The sequence below is a fragment of the Macaca mulatta genome, chromosome 3 (assembly GCF_049350105.2).
Source record: "Macaca mulatta isolate MMU2019108-1 chromosome 3, T2T-MMU8v2.0, whole genome shotgun sequence".
In the NCBI taxonomy this organism is placed as follows: Eukaryota; Metazoa; Chordata; class Mammalia; order Primates; family Cercopithecidae; genus Macaca; species Macaca mulatta.
This window is the reverse complement of record NC_133408.1, coordinates 57,674,460-57,700,545: the sequence shown is the minus strand read 5'-3', so window position 1 is coordinate 57,700,545 and position 26,086 is coordinate 57,674,460. Positions and strand designations below refer to the sequence as shown.

The following is a 26,086-nucleotide window of genomic DNA, read 5'->3' as shown; positions in this document are numbered from 1 at the left end:
AACAAATCTTCACATGTACCCCCTGAACTTAAATTAAAAAAAGAACATCCTTAAAACCAGGTGCTTCTACCTTGCCTATAATTGCCTGCAATGAAGTAATATCTGGGCCAGGCTGCTGGCCTGTGACGGGACAGGTGCCTGGGCAGACACAGAACCAGGGCTCTGCTCATTAGAAGTCCGCTTCATTTACCACAATATGGTAAATGTATATGAGCTGCTCGGGGCAGACACCAGGAAATGGATGCTGGCCCGAGGAGGTGATGGCTGGGCTGGGATCAAAAAGATGAGTATGATTTCTTCCTTGAAGAAAGGAAGAAAGGCTGCAGGAGGGGGAGAGTCCCCAGGACAACGGGACACAGAGGAATATCCTGGGGGTGGCAGGGACTGGGCACACAGGCAGGACAGAATGACAGCCAGGTGTGTGGAGGGGCAGAGAGAACTCACAGTAAAAAAACAGTGTGAGATGAGAGGTCCCTGGAACCAGGCCACCATGGAGAATCATTATCCATGAAAGAACTTGCATCTTTACCTGGAGAGCAAAAGGAAGTGAAGGAAGTGTATTTTATAGAGAGAGTGGTACCCAGACCAGATGAGGCTTTGAGAAGATCACCCTCCTAGCGTGATGCTTAGTAAGCCACCAGAGAAGCTGGTAGAGAAAGGACAGAGACTTAGAGTGGTCCCTTGGCCATGGAGAGAAGTCAACAGACTTGAGAAATATGTAAGCTATGAAACTCTTGTGACTGTAGATGGTGGAAATCTTCTCTGCCTTCACTGGGAGGTGTCCATGTAGGCGTATCACTTGTCAAAAGTCATCAAATTGGTGGACATAAGATACAGACATAAGATCCATAACACTTCCACAGTTAGCAATGAACGCAGCTGTGAACATCTTTAATTGTGCCAGTCCTGGACGTGGATATTTTATTCATTTGGACCATACCTCAAAATTAACATACTTAAGAAACTGTCACATGTTGTATTCTGTTAATGACAGAAACCTGTCCAAGGAAGAAATGGCACTATAGTTACACAGTACATGCTCTTTACCAAGGTAATGAGGAAATTTTCTCTCCTGTTTTTATCCTGTTCTGAGTATATGTATCTAGAACTCGCATTAAGAAATTAATCTAAGAATAAAACTGCATAAGAAAAAAATGTGTCATATGATCTTAAAATCTTTTTTCTCTTTGGTGATTTGTAATGGATACTACATGTATAATTTCCACTAATTTATAACTTTACATGCTTAAGCTGATGTTTTTCACTTAGACACCTTGGAATCAAACAGTTTCTACTGAACCTTTGCTCTGAAAGATCACGAAATAGATTATTCCTTTGAATTCTTTTTACTTCGTTCTCCTCGTTCTCCCCACTACTCAGTTGGCATTTCCTGAGTGCAGAGTGTGGTAACCTGGTAAACTTCTGGTAGATGATGTGATGATGCACATGTAAATGTGGTATCATCTGGTCCAGTGTATGAAACTATGATAAACTTTTATAAAACATTTACGTGTACAAATTAATCTCTGGAGTTAAAGATGAATTCTTTGTTTGTTTGTTTTTTAGAGACAGGCTCTTGCTGTGTCACCCAGGCTGGAGTGCAGTGGTGCCATCATAGCTCACTGTAGCCTTGAACTCCTGGGTTCAAGCGATCCTCCTGCCTCAGCCTCCTGAGTAGCTGGGACTACAGGTGCACATCATCACGCCTGGTCTGAATTCATTTTTATTTAACATCAATTTTACTTAGTAATGGATTTTATAGTAGGTGGTATTCAAAATACTTAGCATCCAGCTCCAGGGACCAAGGCTCTGGAGGCTTGGCCGTTGGATCTGGGGAAATCTAGGGGTCTCCAGGCATGGGGCTGGAGAGTTGGGGATATTTGGAGGTATTTGATGGTTCATCTTGATTTGTGCATGAATAACCTGTGGAGAATTTAAATTATAAAATGTAAGCTTATTATTTTTTTTTTTGGTACAAAAAATGAAAAGTAGTACATTTTCATTGCAACAAATGCCAACAAGGCAGAATGAAATAGAATAAGCAATGTTAGGCTGGGCACGGTGGCTCACACCTGTAATCCCAGCACTTTGGGAGCCCAAGGCAGGCAGATCACTTGAGGTCAGGAGTTTGAGACCAGCCTGGCCAACATGACGAAACCCTGTCACTAATAAAAAAATACAGAAATTAACCAGGTGTGGTGGTGCGTGTCTGTAATCCCAGCTACTCAGGAAGCTGAGGCAGGAGAATTGCTTGAATCTGGGAGGTGGAGGTTGCAGTGAGCCAAGATGACGCCATTGCACTTCAGCCTGGGTGACAGAGGGAGATTCTGTCTCAAAAAAAAAAAAAAAAAAAGAAAAAAGAAAAAGAAAGAAAAATAGAAAAAAAAAAGTGCTAAGTATTCATTTATCTATCTAATGCCATCGTTTCATTCCACCAAGGTGATTGACATCCCCAAGGTGATTGACATCCAATGTTGCCGGTTTGGCTTTTATGAAACCTAGTTTTTTCTGTGCGTCTATAAACATGCATGATGTCTTCATTCTTTCTCTGATTTTTTTAAATAAAAAAATTTCAAAACTAGAGACAAATCGTAAAAATAGTACCAAAAACAGCCATATATCCTGCACATTTGTTTCTTCTTTTCCTTTCTCCTCTTTCTTGAACCATTTGAGTATTAGGTGGAAATAAACAGAAAACATCACAACAGACTTCACCATTAAATATTTAGCACATATTTCCCAAAGACAATTACATTTTCCTACGTGACCACAATATCCTTATATCCAGGAAGCTTAACACTAATACAGTAAATGCAGGCCAAAATCAAATTTCCCAGTTTGTTGCAGTAATGTGCTTTATAGTTTGTTTTAAAACCAAGATTTAACCATGAGTTGGACATTTTGTTTCATTGCCAGGTCTTTAAGCCATAAGAATTTCTTAGCTTCTTTTTATGTATTTTGGGACATTCACGTTTTTGCAGAATCCAGGTCAACTTTCAGAAGGTTCCTCCACTTGATTGAGTTTGTATGAGGTTTTCTCATGACTGGAATCAAGTTATTCGTTTTTGTCAGGAATAGTACATACATGATGTTGTCATCTTCTCAATGTGTCGTATCAGGAAGCACGTGGTGTCCGCATATCCTGTACCTCACTATATGTACATGTGACCTAAAAATAGTACCCTGTCAAGTGAAAAAGAAAGGTAGAGAACAATGTGTACATTGTGTTAGCATTTGTATAAAGAAGCAGCAGATATATGTAAAATGTCTCTGGAAAGAAACGCAAGAAAGTTACAATGCTTGCCTTGTAGGAGAAAAGAGGAGGATCTGGAAGACGAAACAGGGAGGGAGATGTGTTATTGAATATTGTTTTTCACGTTGGAATATTGAACCATCTGATGGGACTCAGAGATGGATTGAGAACGCCGTCAGGGAGGAGGAAGGTGCCAAGAATGACTCTGACATGGTCTGGCTTCGAAAATAGAGGGTATTATGCTGATTAGCAAACTAAAATCTACAGATAAAAGGTATGAGATCTAGTGCAGGGTTCCTAGAAAATGGGGAGGAATGGGATCCTACAAAGCACAGCGGAGGGTCTGGCCTTTGGCAGGAAGAGATGCAGGGCCTCTTCATGGGGAAATAAAAAACAGGCTGCACTGTGATGAGGTGGCAGGTTTGTGGCGTCGGTAGCAGCCAATGTAATTTTTTTTTTTTTTTTGAGATAGAGTCTCACCCTGTCACCCAGGCTGGAGTGCAGTGATACCATCTCACTGCAACCTCTGCCTCCTGGGTTTAAACAATTCTCCTGCCTCAGCCTCCCGAGTAGCTGGGATTACAGGCGTTATAGGCGCCCGCCACCATGTCCAGCTAATTTTTGTATTTTTAGTAGAGACGGGATTTCACCATGTTGGCCAGGCTGGTCTCGAATTCCTAACCTCGTGATATGCTTGCCTCTGCCTCCCAAAGTGCTGGAATTACAGGTGTGAGCCAGCGTGCCTGGCCGCCAATGTTATTTTTACGTCTATCTTTGTTGACTTTGCCCCATTGGCTTGAGGGGAATTCACCAATTGCGCTTTTCTTCTCTCTCCAAAGTTGGGGTCAGTTTGACGGGGATCACAATGCCTGCTCTGGTATATTGCACCCAGAATTAGTACCACCTGGCCAGCCACAGGGAGTGATGGCTAAGTGCAAGGTCAAAGTCAAGACAGTGCTCCCTGTGGGCAGGGAGAGCCGAGGAGAGAGAACAAGAGGATTGTATCTTCCAGTCCTTTTCCTTTCTCCATTTACTAATCAGAGAAGTGAGCAAGGAAATACAGAGAGATCCAGAGTGTTCCACTAGTGGATATCACTCCACGTGAAAATTTGTAATTCAAGGCTAGGCATGGTAGTAGTGGCTCACACCTATAATCCCAGCACTTTGGGAGGCCAAGGCTCAAGGATCATGTGAGGCCAGGAGTTTGAGACAAGCCTGGGCAACATAGTGAGACACTGTCTCTAGAAAAAGATTAAAAAATTATCTGGGCATGGTGGTACACACCTATAACCCCAGCACTTTGGGATGCTGAGGTGGGAGGATCGCTTGAGCCCAGGAGTTTGAGGCTGCAGTGAGTTATGATTGCACCACTGCACTCCAGCCTGGGAGACAGTGAGATTCTGCCTCTTAAAAAAATACGAAACCCTGTCTCTACTAAAAATACAAAAAAAATTAGCCAGGCATGGTGGTGCGTGCCTGTAATCCTAGCTACTCAGGAGGCTGAGGCAAGAGAATCGCTTGAGCCTGGGATCTGGGGACTCCGTCTCAAAAAAAAAATCATATATATATATATACACACACACACACACACACACACACATATATACACATATATATACATATATACACACATACACACACATATATACACACACATATACACACATATATACACATATACACACATACACACATATATACACACATATATACACATATACACACATACACACACATATATACACATATACACACATATATACACATATACACACATATATACACACATATACACACATATATACACACACATATATACACACATATATGTAAACACATATATATATAAAAGAAAAAGAAGTTTTCTACCATGATCATTTTCTTCAGAATTCCTATAAACATGCTTATTTCTTTATACCTCTGCCAACATTGGGTTATAAATATTTTTAAATTTTGCCTATTGATTAGGCTAACCATGTTATCTCAAAATGGGGAGTTTTTTCAACTGCTGTTGCCTGGGCCTCACTTCTGTAGATTCTAATTCCATTGGTTTGACGGGAGTCTCATTTGTATATTTAAAAGCATTCAAAAACCTCATGCATGATGCTCATGGTATACAGCTAAGATCAAGGCAGCCCTGAGATTTGATTAGGGATGGAGTGGGGGTGGTATCAGCACACACTTTCCTCTACCTTTGATTTTCTTCTTTGATAAGAAATTTGCTTTATTTCCAATCGAATCCCTTTGTTTCACCATGAAAAAGGTGGGACTCACCAACACGGGCAGTACCTGGTCCCACGAGGCCTCTCCACTGGCACTGATCTGTGGTGCAGGAGGAAGCTTTCTCATTCTGAGGCCCAGCCACATCTCCAGATCTCAGCTTGGGCTGGGGGATGCATTAGCAAGGCTCTTGGGCCCACAGCACTGCGTTGGTTCCGAAGTGCAGGAATTGTGGTCAAATGCCAGCATCACATTTCATTTTGGTTCAAGTTGTGTTGTATCTGGCAAGTATTCTTTGGCATTTGTAGGGCAAGGTTAAGGCTGTCTTTAAGTTTCAGTTTGGTTTTCATTTTAATCATTAGTTCCTTTGTTGGTTTTTGTAGGTTTTAGGGAGGAGGTTTTAAAAATGTCCACTTACACTGTCATCTTTCCTGGAAGTCTCCACTTCTTCCCCTGAATTAAAAACAAAACAAAACAAAACAAAACAAAACAAAACACCAAAGCTTAGAAGTGTTGGTTTTAGAGGAAGACATATGTTGTCAAACACTAATATAATGCTCTAAGCTTTCTCACTCCCCCTGCAGCGGCTATGTTTAATCAGATCTGTTTCAACATGCCCAAACTAAATAATATGCTCATTTTCCTAATTTACAGTTTTTAGCTATTATATTTTGATTTTCTTCTCTTACATTGTAATTTATGTTCTTCTAGTTCTTTGATTACTTACTGTGTCAATCAGATTGAGCTAATAATGCACAATAATAATAATTGTTTTTAATTTGTAAGTTTGGCTTTATATATTTTGAGCCTATATTATTAGGTGTATCCAATTTTTGAAATGTTCTATCTTCCAGGGAAATTGGCACTTTTTATACAATTTTAGTCCTCCTTGTTAGTTTACATTCTTTTATTATTCTTTTAGTGATATCCCTAGGGACTGCAACGTGTATCCTTGACCCACCGATATATATCCTAAATGAGTACATTTATCACTTTAATGCAAGTTGTATCTAAAGTTGCAAGGACCTTAGAACACTTTTACTCCGTTTACCCCTTTCTTACCTTTTGTGCAATTGTTCTCATGTATTTTATTTCTTAGTAGATTTAAGAACCTACCAAACATTATTAACATTTATTATTAGATTAAAATATGATAGTTACTCAGATTTATCTACATTTATCTACTTTCCAGTCTTCCATCTCTGTTCCTCCATTTGAAACCATATTTTTTCCGTCTGAATAGCTCACTATAGCAATTCTTTCTTTTTAGAAAATTTTAAGCACAATCTTTAATCTAATTTTTAAATTATCATTTTAAATGAACTCATAATAATTGTGCATATTTATGGGGTACAGTGTAATATTTCGATAGATGTATACAATGTGTAATGATCAAATCAGGTAACTAGAAAATCAATCACCTCAAACATTTATCATCCCTTTGTACAACCATAATTTTTTTTTAAGGCTTCACTTTCTTCTTTTCAAATCAACTTTATTGAGGATAATTTACATATAATAAAATGCACCCATTTAAAATGTACACTTTGATGAGTTTTGACAAAATGTATAAACCTTTGTAACCATCACCATAATTAAGACATAAACATTTCCTTCAACCTAAACTATTCCCTTGTACTCTGATGGGGTCAACCACTCAGCCCCAGGAATCCACCGATTTACTTTCTGTCACCATAGATTGTCTTTTTCTGTTCTAGGATTTCATAATAATGAAATAATGGATATGTATTATGAATAATTTTTCCTTATCTGTGACTTGTCTATTCATGTTTTCAAAAATGAAATTTTCAGGGCATAAGATTTAAAATTTGTGAAATCAAAATGATCAAATTTTTCCTTTATGACTTGTGCTTTCTGTTTTGTTTTGTTTTTGTTTCATTTTGTTTTTGAGAGTCTTGCTCTGTTGCCCAGGCTAGAGTGCAGTTGTGTAATCCCGCCTCACTGCCACCTCTGCCTCCTGGGTTCAAGCGATTCTCCTGCCTCAGCCTCCCGAGTAGTTGGGAGTACAGGCACGCACCACCATGCCCGGCTAATTTTTGTATTTTTAGTAGAGATGATTTCACCATGTTGGCTAGGCTGGTCTTGAACTCCTTGCGTCAAGTGATCTGCCCGCCTCGGCCTCCCAAAGTGCTGGGATGACAGGCATGAGCCACAGCGGCCGGCCGATTTGTGGCTTTTGTATCCTCGTTAAGCAATTTTTGGCTGGGCATGGTGGCTCACGCCTGTAATCCCAGCACTTTGGGAGGCGGAGGTGGGCCAATCACTTGAGCACAGGAGTTTGAGACCAGCCTGGGCAAATGGTGAGACTCTGTCTCCATAAAAAATACAAAAATTAGCCGGGCATGGTGGCGCGAGCCTGTACTTCCAGCTATTCCGGCGCTGAGGTGAGAGGATGGCTTGAGCCCGGGAGGTGGAGGATGCAGTGAGCTGTGATTGTGCCACTGCACTCCAGCTTTGGCAACAGAGCGAGATCCTGTCTCAAGGGAAATTAAAACAAAAAAACAAAGAAAAAAAAAAAAGAAATTTTTGCTTACTCAAGTTCTCAAAAATTTTCTCCTGGGTTTTCTTTAGAAATTTTGTGGCTGTAACTTTTATATTTAGGACTACGATCCATTCTGAGTTAATCTTTGCCTATAGGGTAAATAATCAAAGTTCATTTATTTCCACGTGAATATCCAGTTATTCCAGCACAATTGGATGAAAAGACTATCCTCATTAAATTAATTAATTTGAATTAATTTGGGACCTTTGTGGAAAACTAATTGGTCACATGCATATGAATGTATTCCTAATCAGTTCTGTTCCTTTGCTCTATATATCCTTGTGCCAAAACCACACTCTCTTGATTAGCTCTATAGTTAAGTCTTGAAAGCAGTTGGAAAGAAAGTCTTTCCAACTTTCTTCTCTGAAAAATTTGTTTTGGCTATTCTATGTCCTTTGCATACATATATAAATTTTTAAACCAGCCTGTCAAATTTTGCAAAACAGCTTGTTAGGATATGGATTGGGATGATGCTGAACCTGTAGATCAATTTGGAGAGAACTGACATCTTAAAATTATCAAACCTCTGATCCATTAACATGGTATAGATCTCCATTTATTTTTTGGTCTTCTTTAATCTCTCTTAGCAGTGTTTTGAGGTTTTTAGTATATAGAACTTACACTTATTTTGTTAAACATATCCCTAATATTTCATGTTATTGGTATTATTGTGAATGGGACCTTTTTTTTTTTGTTTGAGATGGAGTCTCACTCTGTCACCCAGGCTGGAGTGCAGTGGCACGATCTCAGTTCACTGCAACCTCTGCCTCTTGGGTTGAAGAGATTCTCTTGCCTCAGCCTCCCCCAAGTAGCTGGGATTACAGGGGTCTACCACCACGCCCAGCTAATTTTTGTATTTTTAGTAGAGACAGGGTTTCACCATGTTGGCTAGGCTGGTCTCGAACTCCTGACTTGAGGCGATCTGCCCACTTTGGCCTCCCAAAATGCTGGGATTACAGGCATGAGCCGCCACGCCGGGCCTGAACGGAAGTGTTTTTAAAATTTCTTTTTTCAATTGTTTATTGTTGGCATTGATCTTGTATTCTGTGACCTTGTTAAGGTCACTTTTTCATTCAAATACTCTCTTTTTAAATGTACACAATCATGTTGCTTTTCAGTGGAAACAATTTTACTTCTTACTTACCAATCTGTATGCATTTTCTGTCTTTTTATTGACTTATTTCATGGCCGAGTCCTCCAACAAATGTTCAATAGAAGCCCTTTTCCTGATTTCACAGGGAAAGCATTCAGTTTTTAACCATTTTGTGTGACGTTAGCTGTAGGTTTTTTAGTACCCCTTAGCAGGATGAAAAAGTTCCCTTTTGTTCCTAGTTTTCCAAGTTTTCATGGAGAATAGGAGTTGCATTTTGTCAAATACTCTTCATGAATGCATTAGGATTATTGTAATTTTTTTCTTCTATAAATAGGATAAATTATACTGATTCATCTTTTAGAATTTAAGATTTAGACTAACTTTGTGTGACTTAAAAACACTCCACCTTGTCAAGATGTCTTATCCTTTTTTGTTTTTTTTTTTGAGACGGAATCTCACTCTTTTGCCCAGGCTGGAGTGCAGTGGCGCCAACTGGGCTCACTGCAAGCTCCACCTCCCAGGTTCACGCCATTCTCCTGCCTCATCCTCCCGAGTAGCTGGGACTACAGGCACCCGCCGCCACGCACAGCTAATATTTTTGTATTTTTAGTAGAGACGGGGTTTCACCGTGTTAGCCAGGATGGTCTTGATCTCCTGACCTCGTGATCCACCCACCTCGGCCTCCCAAAGTGCTGGGATTACAGGCGTGAGCCACCGCCCCCGGCCGTCTTATCCTTTTTATATATTGCTGGATTTAGTTTGCTAATGTATGTTAAGGCTTTTTTTGCGTTTATTTTCATTTTCTGCTTTGGTATTGCCTGTATTTAATTTTGATAAGAGAGACAGTAGCCTCATAAAATGAGTTGAGCTGTGTGCCCACTCTCTATTTTATGAAAACGTTTTATGAGATTGGTATTAGCTCTTCATTAAATGTTAGAAATCACCAGAGAAACCATCTGGGCACAGAGGAATTTGTTTATGTTTTGAGGGCATAGGAGGTTAATTATGAATTCAATTTATTTAAAAGATACAGGAATATTCAGATTTTTATATCTCCTTGGGTCTATTTTGGTAATTTGTGTTTTTTAAAAAAATTTTTCAGCTGGGCGCAGTGGCTCACGCCTGTAATCCCAGCACTTTGGGAGGCCGAGGCGGGCGGATCACAAGGTCAGGAGATCGAGACCATCCTGGCTAACACGGTGAAACCCCATCTCTACTAAAAAATACAAAAACTTAGCCGGGCGAGGTGACGGGCGCCTGTAGTCCCAGCTACTCCGGAGGCTGAGGCAGGAGAATGGCGTGAACCCGGGAGGCGGAGCTTGCAGTGAGCCGAGATCGCGCCACTGCACCCCAGCCTGGGTGACAGAGCGAGACTCCATCTCAAAAAAAAAAAAAAAAAAAAAAAAAATTATCTTTTGTTTAAATTGTCCATTTTTTGTCATAACATTGTTTTATAATATTCGCTTGTTATTCTTTTTTATATGGTTAGTATCTATAGTGATTCCTGATCTTGGTACTTTGTGTTTTTGCCATATTTTCAAATCAAGTTAGCTACAGATTTATTAATTTTATGACATTTTAATTCATTTTTCTGTCCATTTTTTAATTTGATTTTTCCTATCCTTTTTCCTTTCTTCTGTTTTTTTTTTCAATTTAATTTGCTCTTCTCTTTTTAGCTTTTTAAGTTAGAATCTTAAAACATTGGCTTTAAACCTTTCATCTTTTTGTAAAGTAAACATTTTAAGCTGTAATTTTCCTTGTAAGCACTGTTTTAGCTGATCTCACAAATTTCAATACATTGTGCTTTCATTTCATTTAGTTCAAAATATTTTTAAACTTCATTTGTGATTATTCTTTGACATACGCATTATGCGAAACTGTTTTTTACTTGTAAAATTACTTGGGGAAATTTAAGGTATCTTCTTATTATTGATTTCTAATTTAATTTTTAATTCCATTGTGGTCATAGAATGTTTCCGGTATGATTTGGATAACTTTAAAATCTCAAAGTGGGTGTTGTTTTTGTTTGTTTGTTTGTTTTTTTTGAGATGGAGTCTCACTCTGTCGCCCAGGCTGGAACGCAATGGCATGATCGCGGCTCACTGCCAGCTTTGCTTCACAGGTTCAAACCGTTCTCCTGCCTCAGCCTCCCAAGTAGCTGGGACTACAGGCATGTGCCACCACACCCGGCTAATTTTTGTATTTTTAGTAGAGATGGGATAACTTTAAAATCTCAAAGTGTGTTTTTTTTTTTTTTTTGAGATGGAATCTTGCTCTGTCACCCAGGCTGGAGTGCCCTGGTGCAATCGCGGCTCACTGCAAGTTCCGCCTCCTGGGTTCCAGCGATTCTCCTGCCTGATCTCAAGCGATCTGCCCACCTTGGCTTCCCAGAGTGCTGGGATTGCAGGCATGAGCCACCACACCTGGCCTAAAATACTAAAGTACTGAGAATTATTCTGTGGCACAAGATACAGCCTATCTTTTATGAACATTCCAAGTGCACTTGAAAAGATTATGTTAATACAGTGCTCTATAAATTCAAAATTTGGTAATGGTTCCGCACTCTTTAAATGCAGTTCACAATACATTTAGGTTTAAATGTACCATCTTGCTATTTCTTTTTGTTTCATGTGTTCTTTGTTGCTTTTTCCTTTTTCATGACTTCTTTTGGTATTGATTATTTTTCAAATACTGTATTTACTCTCCTCTATTGGCTTATTTGCAATATCTCTTTGTGTTCTGGGATTTACAGTGTGCACCTTCAAATGTAACAGTCTGATATCAAATGGTATTATACCACGTCGTGGATAAATTGACTACCTTTTAATAGTATATTTCCATTAACTTACTCTCTTTGTGCTATAGCTGTCATACATGTTTTACTTATACATGTCTTATAAATCCCATAAATGCATTGGGTAATATTTTTGTCTTAATCAGTAAACTACCTGTTAAAGAAAGTTAAAAATAATGACAAACTTTTTATTTTTATTCACATATTTTCCATTCCCAGGACTTATCATTCCTAAATTTCTGCTGTCATTTACTTCAGTCTGATGGCTATAAATTCTTGAATAGAGACAGAGTCTTGCTAGGTTGCCAAGGCTGGTCTTGAACTCCCGGGCTCAAGTGATCCTCCTGCCTTGGCCTCCCAAAGGGCTAGGATTACAGGCAAGAACCCCTGTGCCTGGCCTATAAATTATTTTACTGTTTGTTTATCTGAAAAACTCTTTATTTCACCTTTATTTTTTAAAATTAAAAAATTAATTTGTATTTATTTATTTATTTTGAGACAGAGTCTCACTTTGTCACCCAGTGCAGTGGTGCAATGGCATGATTCGGCTCACTGCAACCTCCACCTCCCGGGTTCAAGTGATTCTCCTGCTTCAGCCTCCCAAGTAGCTGGGATTACAGGTGTCCACCACCACGCCTGGCTAATTTTTGTATTTTTAGTAGAGACAGGGTTTCACCATGCTGGTCAGGCTAGTCTTGAACTCCTGACCTTAGATGATCCACCCACCTTGGCCTCCCAAAGTACTGGGATTACAGGTATGAGCCACCTCGTCCAGCCATCACCTTTAAATTTAGAGACTATTTTTGCTGATTAGGAAATTCTCGGTATTTTCTTTTTCTTTAAACTTTTACTTTCGTTTCGGGGTACATGTGCCAGTTTGTTATATAGGTAAATTGAGTCTTGCAGGGATTTAGTGTACAGATTATTTCATTACTCAGGTAATAAGCATAGTATCTGATAGGTAGTTTTCTGATCCTCACCCTCCTCCTGCTCCACTCTCAAATAGGCCCTGGTGTCTGTTGTTCTCTTCCTTGTGTCCATGTGTACTCAATGTTATAAGTGAAAACATGCAGTATTTGGTTTTCTGTTCTGCATTAAATTGCTTAGGATAATGGCCTCCAGCTCTATCCCTGTTGCTGCAAAAGACATGATCACATTCTTTTTTATGAGTGCGTAGTATTCTATGGTGTGTATGTGCCACGTTTTCTTTCTCCAGTCTACCATTGCTGAGTACTTAGGTTCATCCCATGCCTTTACTATTGTGAATAGTGCTGTGATGAACATATGTATGCACAGGACTTTATGGTAGACCAATTCATATTCCTTTGGGTATATACCCAGTGGATTGCTGGGTAAAGTGCTTATTCTGTTCTAAGTTCTTTGAGTAATCTCCACACTGCTTTCCACAGTGGAAGGATTCCCTTTTCAGTAAATGTTACTGGCATAACTGGCTAGCCAACACGGAAGATTGAAACTGGACCCCTTCCTTTTAACATAGGCAAAAATCAATTCTAGATGGATTGAAGGCTTAAACATAAAACCTAAAGGGTTTATAGGCGTATAAAAACTCTTGAAGGAAACCAAGAAGATACCATTCTGGACATAGGTCTTGACAAAGATTTCATGACAAAGATGCCAAAAGCAATGATAACCAAACCAAATATTGACACATGGGACCTAATTCAACTAAAGAGCATCTGCAAAGGAAAAGAAACTAACAAAGTAAACAGATGACCGGCAGATGGGAGAAAACATTTGTAAAATATGCACCTATCAAAGGGCTAATATCCGGAATCTATAAGGTGCTTAAATTAACAAGCCAAAAGCAAACAACCCCATAACAAAGTGTGCAAAGGACACGAACAGGCAGTTTTCAAAAGAAGACATATACATGGCCAATAAGCATTTGAAAATATGCTCAGCATCACTAATTGTTAGAGACATGCAAACCAAAACCACAGTGACAATTCTCGGTATTTTTGTTTTTGCTTTCAATTTCAGCACATTAAAAATGTTATTCCATTGTCTTTTGGCTTGTATTGTTTCTTAAAAGAAGTTAGTATTACGTCTTCTCTTTGTTCTCCTGATATAATGTTTTTTTCTTCTGGATACTTTAAAGTTTTTTTCTTTATCATGGTTTACAGCAATTTGATTATAAGATACTTTGGTGTGTACTTTTTGTATTTATCTTTCTTGTAGTAAATTGTGTCATGTGGAGCTGTATTTTAGGCTTTTATCAAATTGCGCAATATTAGCCACTATTTATTCAAATCCTTTTTTCTGTTTAACCTTCCTAACACACACACACACACACACACACACACACAGAGTCTCTCTCTTTTTATCTCGCTTTAGGTATTAAAATCGAACATATGTTAGGTAACTTGATATTGTCCCACCTGCCATCAAGGATTTTAAGATTTTTTTCAGCCAGCATTCTTTCTCTGCTTCAGTTGCTATTTTTTTCAAACTCACTTATTTTTCTACAATACCCAATGTTGTGTTAAGCCCTCAAATAGCTTTTTCACATTAAATATACATTTTTTCAGCACTACAATTTTATTTGCTTCTTTTTTTAGATTGCATGCCTTCCTTTATTGTTCACAATTTCCTTTAAATCCTTGAAAATATTTCTAATAGCTGCTCGAAAGCCCCTTTCTGCAGATTCCATCACCATTGTTATTTTTCCTTCTGTTTCCATGGACACTGTGGGTGTTGTGTTGTTGAGTTTCTGAATTTTGTTTTTGTCCTTTGAAGAGTTTTGAAGTTTCTTTGCTAGGCATTTGATTAGTAACTTGGGAGTCACTTTGATCCATTTGATGTTTGCTTTTAAGCTTTGTTAGGTCGAGTCTTACAATAGCTGTTATTCTAGAGCTAGTTTGTTCCTGCTACCAGGAAGGTGCAATTCACTTATGGACTCTATTGTACCCACTGGGTGTTCAATGCATTTTCTCACTCAGGATCATCAGAACTTGCCCATTTTCCAGTTCTTTCTTACATCTAGAAATTGTTCGACTTACAACTCTCCACTAACTGCTCTCTGCCTAGCGGCATGGAATTTGTCTTCTTATGCACATCTTAGTTGTCATCTAGGAACTTAAATCCTTACGAAAAATTTCCACCTTTTTTTTTTTTTTTTTTTTTTTTTGAGACGGAGTCTCGCTCTGTCGCCCAAGCTGGAGTGCAGTGGCCGGATCTCAGCTCACTGCAAGCTCCGCCGCCCGAGTTTACACCATTCTCCTGCCTCAGCCTCCCGAGTAGCTGGGACTACAGGCGCCTGCCACCTCGCCCGGCTAGTTTTTTGTATTTTTTAGTAGAGACGGGGTTTCACCGTGTTAGCCAGGAAAAATTTCCACCTTTTTATCTGTGTAGCCTTCTCCTCTCCAGTTCTCTGCCCCCCAAAATTTAGCTACCTAAGCCTTCATGAACTCTGATCCCTCAAGTTAGTGAGACCCCTGTGTTCTGTTTGGCTTCCTTTTCCTCTACAGTGATACGGAAACTATCTCCAGGTAGAAAGCTGGGCAGTTGCAGGACACACATAATTTTTTCCTTTTCTTACATGGATCACAGCCCTGTACTATCTGTTGTCCAATTACAGAAAACACTTAATTTGTACATTTGTTTAGTTTCTAATTGTTAATAGTGGGAAGAAAACTAACTTATTATGTCGGTGCAAATGTAATTGAGGTTTTTGCCATTACTTTCTTTTTTTTCTTTGAGACAGAATGTCTCTCTGTTACCCAGGCTGGAGTGATCTCAGCTCCCTGCAACTTTGGCCTCCTGGATTCAAGCAATTTTCTTGCCTCAGCCTTCCAAGTAGCTGGGATTACAGGCACCTGCCACCACTCCCGGGCCATTTTTGCATTTTTAATAGAGACAGGGTCTCACTATGTTGGCCAGACTGGCCTCGAACTCCTGACCTCTCAAATGATCCACCCTCCTTGGCCTTCCAAAGTGCTGGGATTATAGGCATGAGCCACCTTGCCCTACCGCCATCACTCTCAGTGGTAAAATCTGCAATTACTTTTGCACTAACCTAGTAACATAGAAGCAGAAATTGCTCCTTTTCTTTTTAGTGGGCATGTTCACTGCGTTCAGAATTTAGTGGATAGCTATTTTCTTTTAGTGCACCAAAGATGATACCAATGATTGTAAGTTGTACTGGCTTTTATTACGTTTGTTAACAAGTCGTCTGTCAGGTGAATTGTTCCTTTGCAAGGTGTATGTGTGTGTGAAGGAGAAGGGGCCTGGCTGCTTTTAATATTGTGTCTTGGCCGGGTGTGGTGGCTCATGCCTGTAATCCCAGCACTTTGGGAGGCCGAGGCGGGAGGATCATCTGAGGTCGGGAGTTCGAGACCAGCCTGACCAACATGGTGAAACTCCGTTTCTACTATAAATAAAAAAAATTAGCCAGACATGGTGGTGCATGCCTGTAATCCCAGCTACGCAGGAGGCTGAGGCAGGAGAATTGCTTGAACCCAGGAGGTGGAGGCTGCAGTGAGCTGAGATCACGCCACTGCACTCCAGCCTGGGCAACAAGAGCGAAACTCCGTCTCAAAAAAAAAAAAAAGAAAAAAAAGAAAAAAAAATTGTCTTTAGGTTTTAGAAATGTAATGATGACTGCTTTCATGTGGATTTCATTGTACATATCCTATTTGGAGTTTATAGGACTTCCTGAATCTGTGGCTTCATGTCTTTATTGGTTTTGGAAAATTCTCAGCCAGCATCTCACCCACCTCACTCTTTCTCCCCTTTCCTTTTCAGACTTGAGTTATATATTTGACGATTCACTTTGCTTTAATTCTCTTATTCTCTTTTCTCCATTCCCACCTTTTTCTTCTCCTCACACATTAGCAGGATATTTTTTACTGACCTATTTGAAGTTCACTAATCTCTTCTACTGTGTCCAGTTTGCTTTAACCACATCTATTGAGTGCATTTTATTTATTTTTTGATGGGTTCCAGAATTACTACTTTATTCTGTGTTAAAAATAAACAAATTTTGGCAGGGTGCGGTGACTCACACCTGTAATCCCCCACTTTGGGAGGCCAAGGCGGGTGGATCACTTGAGGTCAGGAGTTCGAGACCAGCCTGTCCAACATGGTGAAGCCCCATCTCTACTAAAAATACAAAAAAATTAGCCAGGTGTGGTGGTGGGCACCTGTAACCCCAGCTACTTGGGAGGCTGAGGCAGGAGAATTGCTTGAACCTGGGAGGCAGAGGTTGCAGTGAGCCGAGACTGTGCCACTGGACTCCAGCCTGGGTGACAGAGTGAGATATCGTCTCAAATAAATAAATAATAAATACAATTTAACTGAATAGAGATCAAATTAAACATTATATATGGGAGAATCAGGACAGAATGTATGTGCGTGGATTGGAGAAACAAGTAAGAGTATTACATCTTCATCCTTCAGTTAGGTGTTTTAATTGGAAAAGAAAATAAATATTTTTAAAAAACCACTTATTTAGAAATATGGATATAACTATCCAAAGAGGTAATGGACTAGTTGAAAGTAGTTATCTTTGGGAAAAAAGAATGGAGGAGGAGGAAAAAGAGAACACCATTTTGCACAATTGACCTTTTAGAACTGTTTGATGTTTATTTTTAAATTCTACTTCTGCATAACAAATTACCATTTGACCTTTAACAATTATGGATCACATTAATAAAAAGTAAAAGTTCAATTATTGAATTAGAAAGAAATTAAGAATAAGTAAATAGACTTTAGCTCTTTAGTGGTGAATTTCTTTATCTTGTCATTCATTTTCTTAAACATCTATACAACTGTTTTAATGTCTGTTTTATATAAATCCAGTGTCTGAATTTCCTATGTTTGGTTTTCCTATTGTCTGTTGTTTCTCTTTATTTTTTCTTAATTTGGTTCTTTTTCCGGACATGCCTGTTGATTTTTGATTAAATGCCACATGTTATATTTAAGAAATTATAGTGACTATATATTTGTTCTCTCTCCTCAGAGAGATTTAACTTTTGCATCTGGCAGGCATTTAGGGTACATAAAGATCATTTTTGGCTAATCAATTATTGAGATAATTTAAGGCTGAACTTGATTCTCCAAACGCTTTTGGTTTGCCCTTAATCTTAATGCATGTAGTATTTCAAAAGCTTCAACTGAAACCCTGAGGTGTTTATGAGTGTCCCTCGTCCTAGGGAGGTTATAGACTCCCAATTTCCCAAGAATTCTCCTTCCTGCTGCTTGGTTTCCCCTTCCCTTCCCCTCCCCTCCCCTCCCCTCCCCTCCCCTCCCCTCCCCTTCCTCCCTCTTTCTCTCCCTCCCTCTCTCTCTCTCCCTTGCCTTCCCTTCCCTCTTTCTTCTGTCTTTCTTTCTGTCTTTCTCTTTCTTTCCCTCCTTCCTTTTTTTCCTTTCCTTTTCTTTCCTTTCTTTCTCTTCTTTCTTTCTCTCCTTCTTCCTTCCTTCCTTTCCTCTTCTCCTTCCTTCCTTCTTCTCTTTTTCCTTTCCTTTCCTTCCCTTCCCTTTCCTTGCTTTTCTTTTCCCTTCCTTTCTTTTCTTTCCCTCCTTCCTCTTTCTTCTTTCTTTCTCTCTTTCTTTCCTTCTCTTGCCTTTTTTTTTTTTTAACTGTTCACCATGTGCAGTTTCAAACACAGGTGAATGAATGCCTTTAAGGGGACAATGGAGCACAATGATGCCTCCACTTTCCAAGGTTTCCTTTTCCTTCTACGCCTGTGATGCTCTGAAGATCTCTAAGATGTTCTTTACTTTTGGCATTAAATAATAGTATCTAATACATATATTATGTAATATTGTATAATATATAATTATAATATACTATGTATGATATATAATTATATAATATGTATGATATAATTATATATAACATATATTATGCATGAACATAACAGTACATGTAATATATATTATGTAACATGTGCCATTATATATCATATAAGATATTATTTATATATAAATATAAATACCACATAAAATAATTTATATATGAATATATAAATATATGTTCATATATAAATTTATATATTATATAAATATATGCTATTTAAATATTTATATATTTTATAAATATATGCTATATTATATATACTTATATATATTTTTATATGTAATATTTAACCTCAATTCCATTTTGTTGGCTGGCTAATATACGTTTTGAAAATATTTTCAAAAAAGCAAAAAGCCATTTATATTCCATTTATAAAAAGCCATTTATATAATAAGCATATATAAATAAAAATGTATGAACATTTATATACATAAATAAAAGTATATATTTATATAAATTAAAATATAAATATAAATATATATTTAAATTTATTTATATAAATAAAATATGTAAACATATATTCATCTATAAATAAATATATATATGTTTATCCCCTCAATACTGGTTCTCCAGAGTTAGTTAATTACATTTGGTGCACATATGTGTACATGGATCCCATATACAAAGTTTTCTTTTTCAAAAGTGGCACCATACATGTTATTTTGCCATTAAGTTTTTTCACTTTACAACATATTTTTTGACATCTTTCTAATTTAGTAAATTAAATTTTTCTGGTTATTTATTGCTACATAACAAAAATTCATCCCAAAACGAAGTTACTTAACACAAAAATGTACGACTGCCTCTTGCGGTTCTGTGGATTGGGAATTCAGAGCGCGCATGGCGGGGGTGGCTTGTCTCTGCCCAGCAGAATCTGTAGCCTCCTCGGGGAAGACGCTCACAGCAGGGGCTTGAATCGCTGTAGACAGGCCTGGAACCTCTCTTTTTCTCCCTGTCTCTCTTTTCCTCTCTGAAATCATGCCACTGCACTCAAGCCTGGACAACAGAGTGAAACTCTGTCTCTAAATAAATAAATAAATAAATAAAATTTAAAAATAAAAAAAAAAATAGACCTTTCTTTATCTTTAGGCTCCTGCAAAGCTGCTGAGTGAGACACAGTGTCTTTAAGACATGTAGAAGCCCTTTTGGGCATCCCCTTAAATATGTCTGAGGCCTTAACAAAGGATCGTACAGCCCCATTCTTGAGTCCATTTTCCCAGAAACCAGATTTTGCTGCCCCAGATTTGAAAGGTTTTGCCTGGAGACGGCACAGTGAGAAACAGTAGTTCTTTCTAACCCAGCAGAGAAACAGTAATCCTTTCTAACTCAGCGAACTCTGGTTCCTTGCTATTCCATCTCAGTTCTACTAAAAAACTGGAATAGCTTCTTCTTCAATTAACCTGTCTCTGCTTACCTTTTCTCATAGGCATCTGGAAAAATCCAGCTGGCATTTTCTATTTTTCCACTTGGAAATCACCCTAGTCAGATCCATGAGGTCCTTAGGTATCCTTGCATTGGTTATATTGATTTTTTTTTTTTTTTTTGAGACAGAATCTTGCTCTGTCACCCATGCTGGAGTGCAGTGGCTGATCGCAGCTCACTGCAACCTCTGCCTCCCGGGTTCAGGCAATTCTCCTGACTCAGCCTTCCGAGTAGCTGGGATTACAGGCATGCACCACCACGCTTGGCTAATTTTTTGTATTTATAGTAGAAATGGAGTTTCACCATGTTGGCCAGGCTAGTCTGAAACTCCTGACTTCAAGTGATTCACTCGTGTCGGCCTCCCAAAGTGCTGGGATTACAGGTGTGAACCACCACACCCAGCCAACCATTGACAGGTAGCAGTTTTGCTAACTGTTCTCCTGGTACGTGACTCAGGGGTTCTTTTCTCCAGCTTCCAATAAGCACTTTCTGTGCCCTTCATGTTTCCTCCAAGAGTTTTCCAAAGGTCCTTGCAACTCTCATTAATACTCTTCGGAGGAAATTATAGCTTTTCCCGTTGCTCAATCCTAAAGCCAGTATTTCAAGTTTTTGTTACAGCAGCACACTCCTTCCAGACACCAAATGTTGTCCTGGTTACCGATTACTGCAAAGCAAACCACTGCAAGGTTTGTGGCAAACCCCTAGCCACACAGGAGAGAATGTGTGTTGTAAAGAATTTAGTGAGTCCTGGATTCCGTACTTTGATGGAAGACCTGAACAATTTTACCCTCCAACATATATTTCTCGAATGATTTTTTTTTTCTACTTCTACCTATTTCTATTCAGAGTGCAATGAATCTTTTCATCACCCTCTACCCTTGGGTGTCTTGGGCACTTGAAGTAGATGTATTTATTGATGGTAAAATGAAAGAAGATAAGGGAAGGGGATATTTACGAGAGGATTATCACTGGTAAGGTAGCACTTGTCTCAGTGTCTGATTTGTGTAACTCTGAATCCCAAAGCTAGAGGCAGGTGGTAGAAGGAAGTTGAAATTGACTCCTCGCTGTTTCCTGGAGGGCTGTACTATTCTAGGTTAGAGAGAGAACTTATGCTAAATCCAGCTACAAATGCACGATAAGGAGAAGTCCTTCCTGTTCATTTTGTTTGATGTTGAGTTTAGCCTCCATCCCGGTAATTGGTAAAAGATTTTCTTTGGTATTTTCATAGGAAGGAGCTGACACATTTTGACAACATATATTGAATAAAAGTTGGAGCAAAAGTGCCAGGGCCTGTAAACCTGCAACCACCTTAACATGGAAGTCTCAAAATGGTCATAGCTGGGGAGGACCAAGAAACTGCAGAAGTCTGCCATCCAGCTTCTCTAGTTCTTTGTGTTTCTGATTTTTTTTTTTTGAGACAAAGTCTTGCTCTTTCACCAAGCTGGAGTGCAGTGGTGTGACCACAGTTCACTGTAATCTTGAACTCCTGGGCTCAAGGGATCCTCTGCCTTAGCCTCCTGAGTAGCTAGGACTACAGGCATATGCCATCACACCTGGCTACTTTTGCAAATCATTTTTTGTAGAGATGGCGTCTCCCTGTGTTGCCCAGGCTGGTCTCAAACTCCCAACCTCAAGTAATCCTCCCACCTGGACCTTCCAAAGTATCTGTATTACGAGTGTGAGCTACTGCCTAGCCTTCTCTAGTTCTGAGGCTTGCTGAACTTAGTGTCCTAAGGCAAGAGATCCTTGATTTTTTTTTCCTCCCAAAGTAAGGTCTTTGTTATGTGTTTGTGTTGACTATTCACTTGTAACAACTGCCAACATTTATTGAAAGCTTACTCTACGCCTGGAGCCAGGTAAACTGAGCGAACTGCTATTCACATAATCACATTTAATTTTCTCAACAACCTTGTGGAATAGATACTCTAATTATCCCCATTTTATAGATGAGGGCGATGAGATTTAGAGAGAATAAACAACTTGCCCAAATTTACACAGGCAGCAAGGGAGGGCAGAATGAGAGCTTTGGCCAGATGTTTCCGACTCTGGTTATGTGGGAGGCCCCCACATTTTACCAGGAACTTCATGTGTGTATCTACACTTACCAAGGCATTTGTTTGTCTGTTTTTTTTTTTCTTTCTTTTTTTCGCTTTTTGAGACTGAGTCTTGCTCTGTTGCCCAGACTGGAGTGCAATGGTGCGATCTCGGCTCTCTGCAACCTCTGCCTCCCAGGTTCAAGCGATTCTCATGCCTCAGCCTCCAGGCACCCATCACCATGCCTGGCTAATTTTTGTATTTTTAGTAGAGATGGGGTTTCACCGTGTTGGCCAGGCTGGTCTCGAACTCCTGACCTCAAGTGATCCACCCGCCTCGGCCTCCCAAAGTGCTGGGATTACAGGCTTCAGCCACCGTGCTTTGCCCTATCAAGGCATTTTGGTGACCTGGTTGCCATCTAGAAAGTGACAAAATAATTGCTTACAGAGGCAACAGATTGTTAGATGATGCAGCATTCATCCAAACTAAGGGATCAAAGGGAAAGATCTTATGGAGACCCTGTCAACTCTATTCATCTGCCTGTGACCCATTGTGGAAACTCTTGTAGTATAATACCTTCTGTATTAATTCGTTTTCACATTGCTGATAAAGACATACTTGAGACTGGGCAATTTACAAAAGAAAGAAATTTAATGGACTTACATTTCCACATGGCTGGGGAGGCCTCATAATCATGGTGGAAAGCCAGAGGCACAGGCACATCTCACATGGCGGAGACAAGAGACAGAGTGAGAGAGCCAAGTGAAAAACCATCAGATCTCGCGAGACTTATTCACTACCACCAAAACAGTATGGGAGAAACCGCCTCCATGATTCAATTATCCCCCACTAGGTCCCTCCCACGACACGTGGGAATTACGGGAATAAAATTGAAGATGTGATTTGGGAGGGGACACAGAGCCAAATCATATCACCTTCTATGCACATCTCTGAACTAGGTATATGAAACTCAGCCAGTGGCTCAAGCATGTTATAACAGGGGCTGCTCACCCGGCACAGAAAGACCAGCTGTCCACATCAAGGTTTTGCAGCAGGAGAAAGGGAGGCATTTATTTGCAGGGCACCAACCAAGAGGAATCAGGCAGCTCATTCATGCTTAAGTCCTAACCATCCAGTTGACTTACAGGGAAGGATTTTTAAAGGTGGGAGGCAGAGGCTACAGGCAAAGCCATAAATCAATCCATGAAAGCTCGACATTTGGTTTGACTTAAAAAAGCAGACGTCTGGGAGCAGAGGCCCACATGGGCTCACACTGGGACTAGTAATCCCAATACTTTGGAAGGTGGGGGTGGAAGAATTACTTGAGGCCAGGAGTTTGAGACCAGCCTGGGCAACATAGGGAGATCCTATCTCTACAGATGTCATAGGTGAGTTCAAAGGTTTTCTGATTTGTGATTAGTTAAGGAGGTAAAGCTTTATCTAAAAATATGGGGTGTGCAGAAAAGAATGTTCATTCTGGCCCATAGGTGTGGCTTCCTCCAGACCCTTCAGGAAGAAATTTAGAACAAGAACCACAGTTAGAGTTTAGTCCTCAGTTCCCTCTTATTCGAGGTCTATGTGCTAGTTGATCAGTTTAATGGGGGTCCAGGTTTCTGAAAAACAACTCAAGGACATACACTAAGATGTTATGTTTAGATTCTATAGGGAATGATATGGTTTGACTGTTCCTTTTTGCCGCCCCCAAGGTTGTGCCAACAAAGAAGGAACAACAAACCTGGCTGAAGCAGGCTAGTCCTTCCTTATAGCACTCTCCTTTCCTGGGTCCCCAGTTTCTTGTCCCCTCTTGGTGGCAGAAAGACTGGTTACCAGCTCAGATGCCTCCAATTCCCAGAACCAGAGAAAAGATACATGTGAAAATTCTCACACCAGTCAGCAACAAAAGCAGGCAGTGATTCTCTAAGCCTCTCATCCAAACAGCTTAGCAGTCACTTCTCCTGGACTTGTAAAAAATCTCATTTTGTAGCTCCCATAACTCCCATGTGTCATGGGAGGGATCCAGTGGGAGGTAATTGAATCATGGGTGCAGGTGTCCCCCATACTGTTCTCGTGATAGTGAATAAGTCTCATGAGATCTGATGGTTTTATCAATGGGAGTTCCCCTGCACAAGCTCTCTTGCTTGCTGCCATGTAAGATGTGCCTTTGCTTCATCCTTTACCTTCTGCCATGATTGTGAGGTCTCCCCAGCCATGTGGAACTGTGAGTCCATTAAACCTTTTTCCTTTGTAAATTAACCAGTCTTAGGTATGTCTTTATTAGCAGCACGAGAACAGACTGATACAGGGAACAAAAACATTTCCTGACTAACTTCCTTGGCTATTGTTTTAAGCTAAAATTACCTTCTTGCTTATCAAGTTGCTGGTTTACTTCTCAGGGCTAGCTGGGTGCCTGGAGTTTCTTTGAAGGAACTCAAGATTTTTCTGTGTTTTCATGCTGGGGTAGGGGACGGGTACCCAGCAAGTCCCTGAGAATGGTGCCTGTTACATCTCAGTTCTAAGATTGCTAGGGAGCATATGATACAGCAATCCCACTGCTGAGTATATACCCCCAAAAGAAGAAATTAGTATATCGAAGAGGTATCTGCATTCTGATGTTTGTTGCAGCACTGTTTACAATAGTTAAGATTTGGAAGCAAGCCAGGTGTCCATCAACAGATGGATAAAGAAAATGTGGGACATGTACACAATGGAGCACTATTCAGCCATACAAAAGAATGAGATCCAGTCATTTGTAACTACATGAATGGAAGTGGAGATCATTATGTTAAGTAAAATAAGCCAGGCACAGAAAGACAGACATCACATGTTTTCACTTATTTATGGGATCTAAAAATCAAAACAATTGAGCTCATGGACAGAGAATCTATGAATGATTACCAGAGGTTGGGAAGGGTAGGGGGGCTGGGTGGGGGTTGAGAGGGTTGGGTACGTAGGGATGGTTAATGGGTTAAAAAAAAGAAAGAATGAATAAGACCTGTTATTCGGTAGCACAACATGGTGACTATGGTCAATAACTTGTATATTTTATGATAACTTAAAGAGTGTAATTGGATTGTTTGTAACTCAAAGGATAAATGAGGGAATAGTACCCTGGTCCCCATGATGAGCTTATTTCACATTGCATGCCTGTATCAAAACCTCTCATGTACCCCATAAATATGTACACCTACCATGTACCTATAAGAATAACAAATAAAAACATATTTTGAAAAGATTACTAGGGAAGTAGGGTCCGTACAAGACAGTAATAATATAGGTTAGCAAATGCTAAATGCCAAAGGCGTGGCACCCACAAGTGCTTCAGGGACTCTGAAACCATGCCCAGGCGACACACACACACACACACACACACACACACACACACACACACGACCCTGATTGTGCTGCTGGCTAGCAGAGAAAAAAAAATGCCCAAACTTCCCTGACAGTTGAACCAAACAGTGGAGAGGTGACTGCTGAGCTGTTTGGATGAGAGGCTTGGAGCAGCATTGCCTGCTTTTGTTCCTGATTGGTGTGAGGATTTGCACATGTATCTTTTCTCTGGTTCTGGGAATTGGAGGCATCTGAGCTGGTGAGCAGTCTTTCTGCCACCAAGAGGGGACAAGAAACTGGGGACCCGAGAAAGGAGGGTGCTGTAAGGAAGGACTAGCCTGCTTCAGCCAGGTTTGTTGTTCCTTCTTTATTGGCACAACCTTGGGGGCAGCAAAAAGGAACTGGGAAGCATCTAATCTGTCTACGGGACAGTCTGAGCCCCACCTTGGTGCTTTGATTCTTCTTTTTCTTGCCAAGACAAACCTTGGTTGCACCGTGTATTCTGTCAGCTCCTGGGAGGCAGACAGGTGGGGACTAGGAAAGGTGACTGCTGACTC

The 26,086-nt window shown here is 39.8% G+C and overlaps 1 protein-coding gene across 1 annotated transcript in view; it reads left to right on the top strand.

Moving 5' to 3' along the window:
• The window catches only part of CALN1 (calneuron 1), a 623,334-nt gene that overhangs the window by 40,663 nt on the left and 556,585 nt on the right, over positions 1 to 26,086 (top strand). The window lies entirely within an intron of this gene.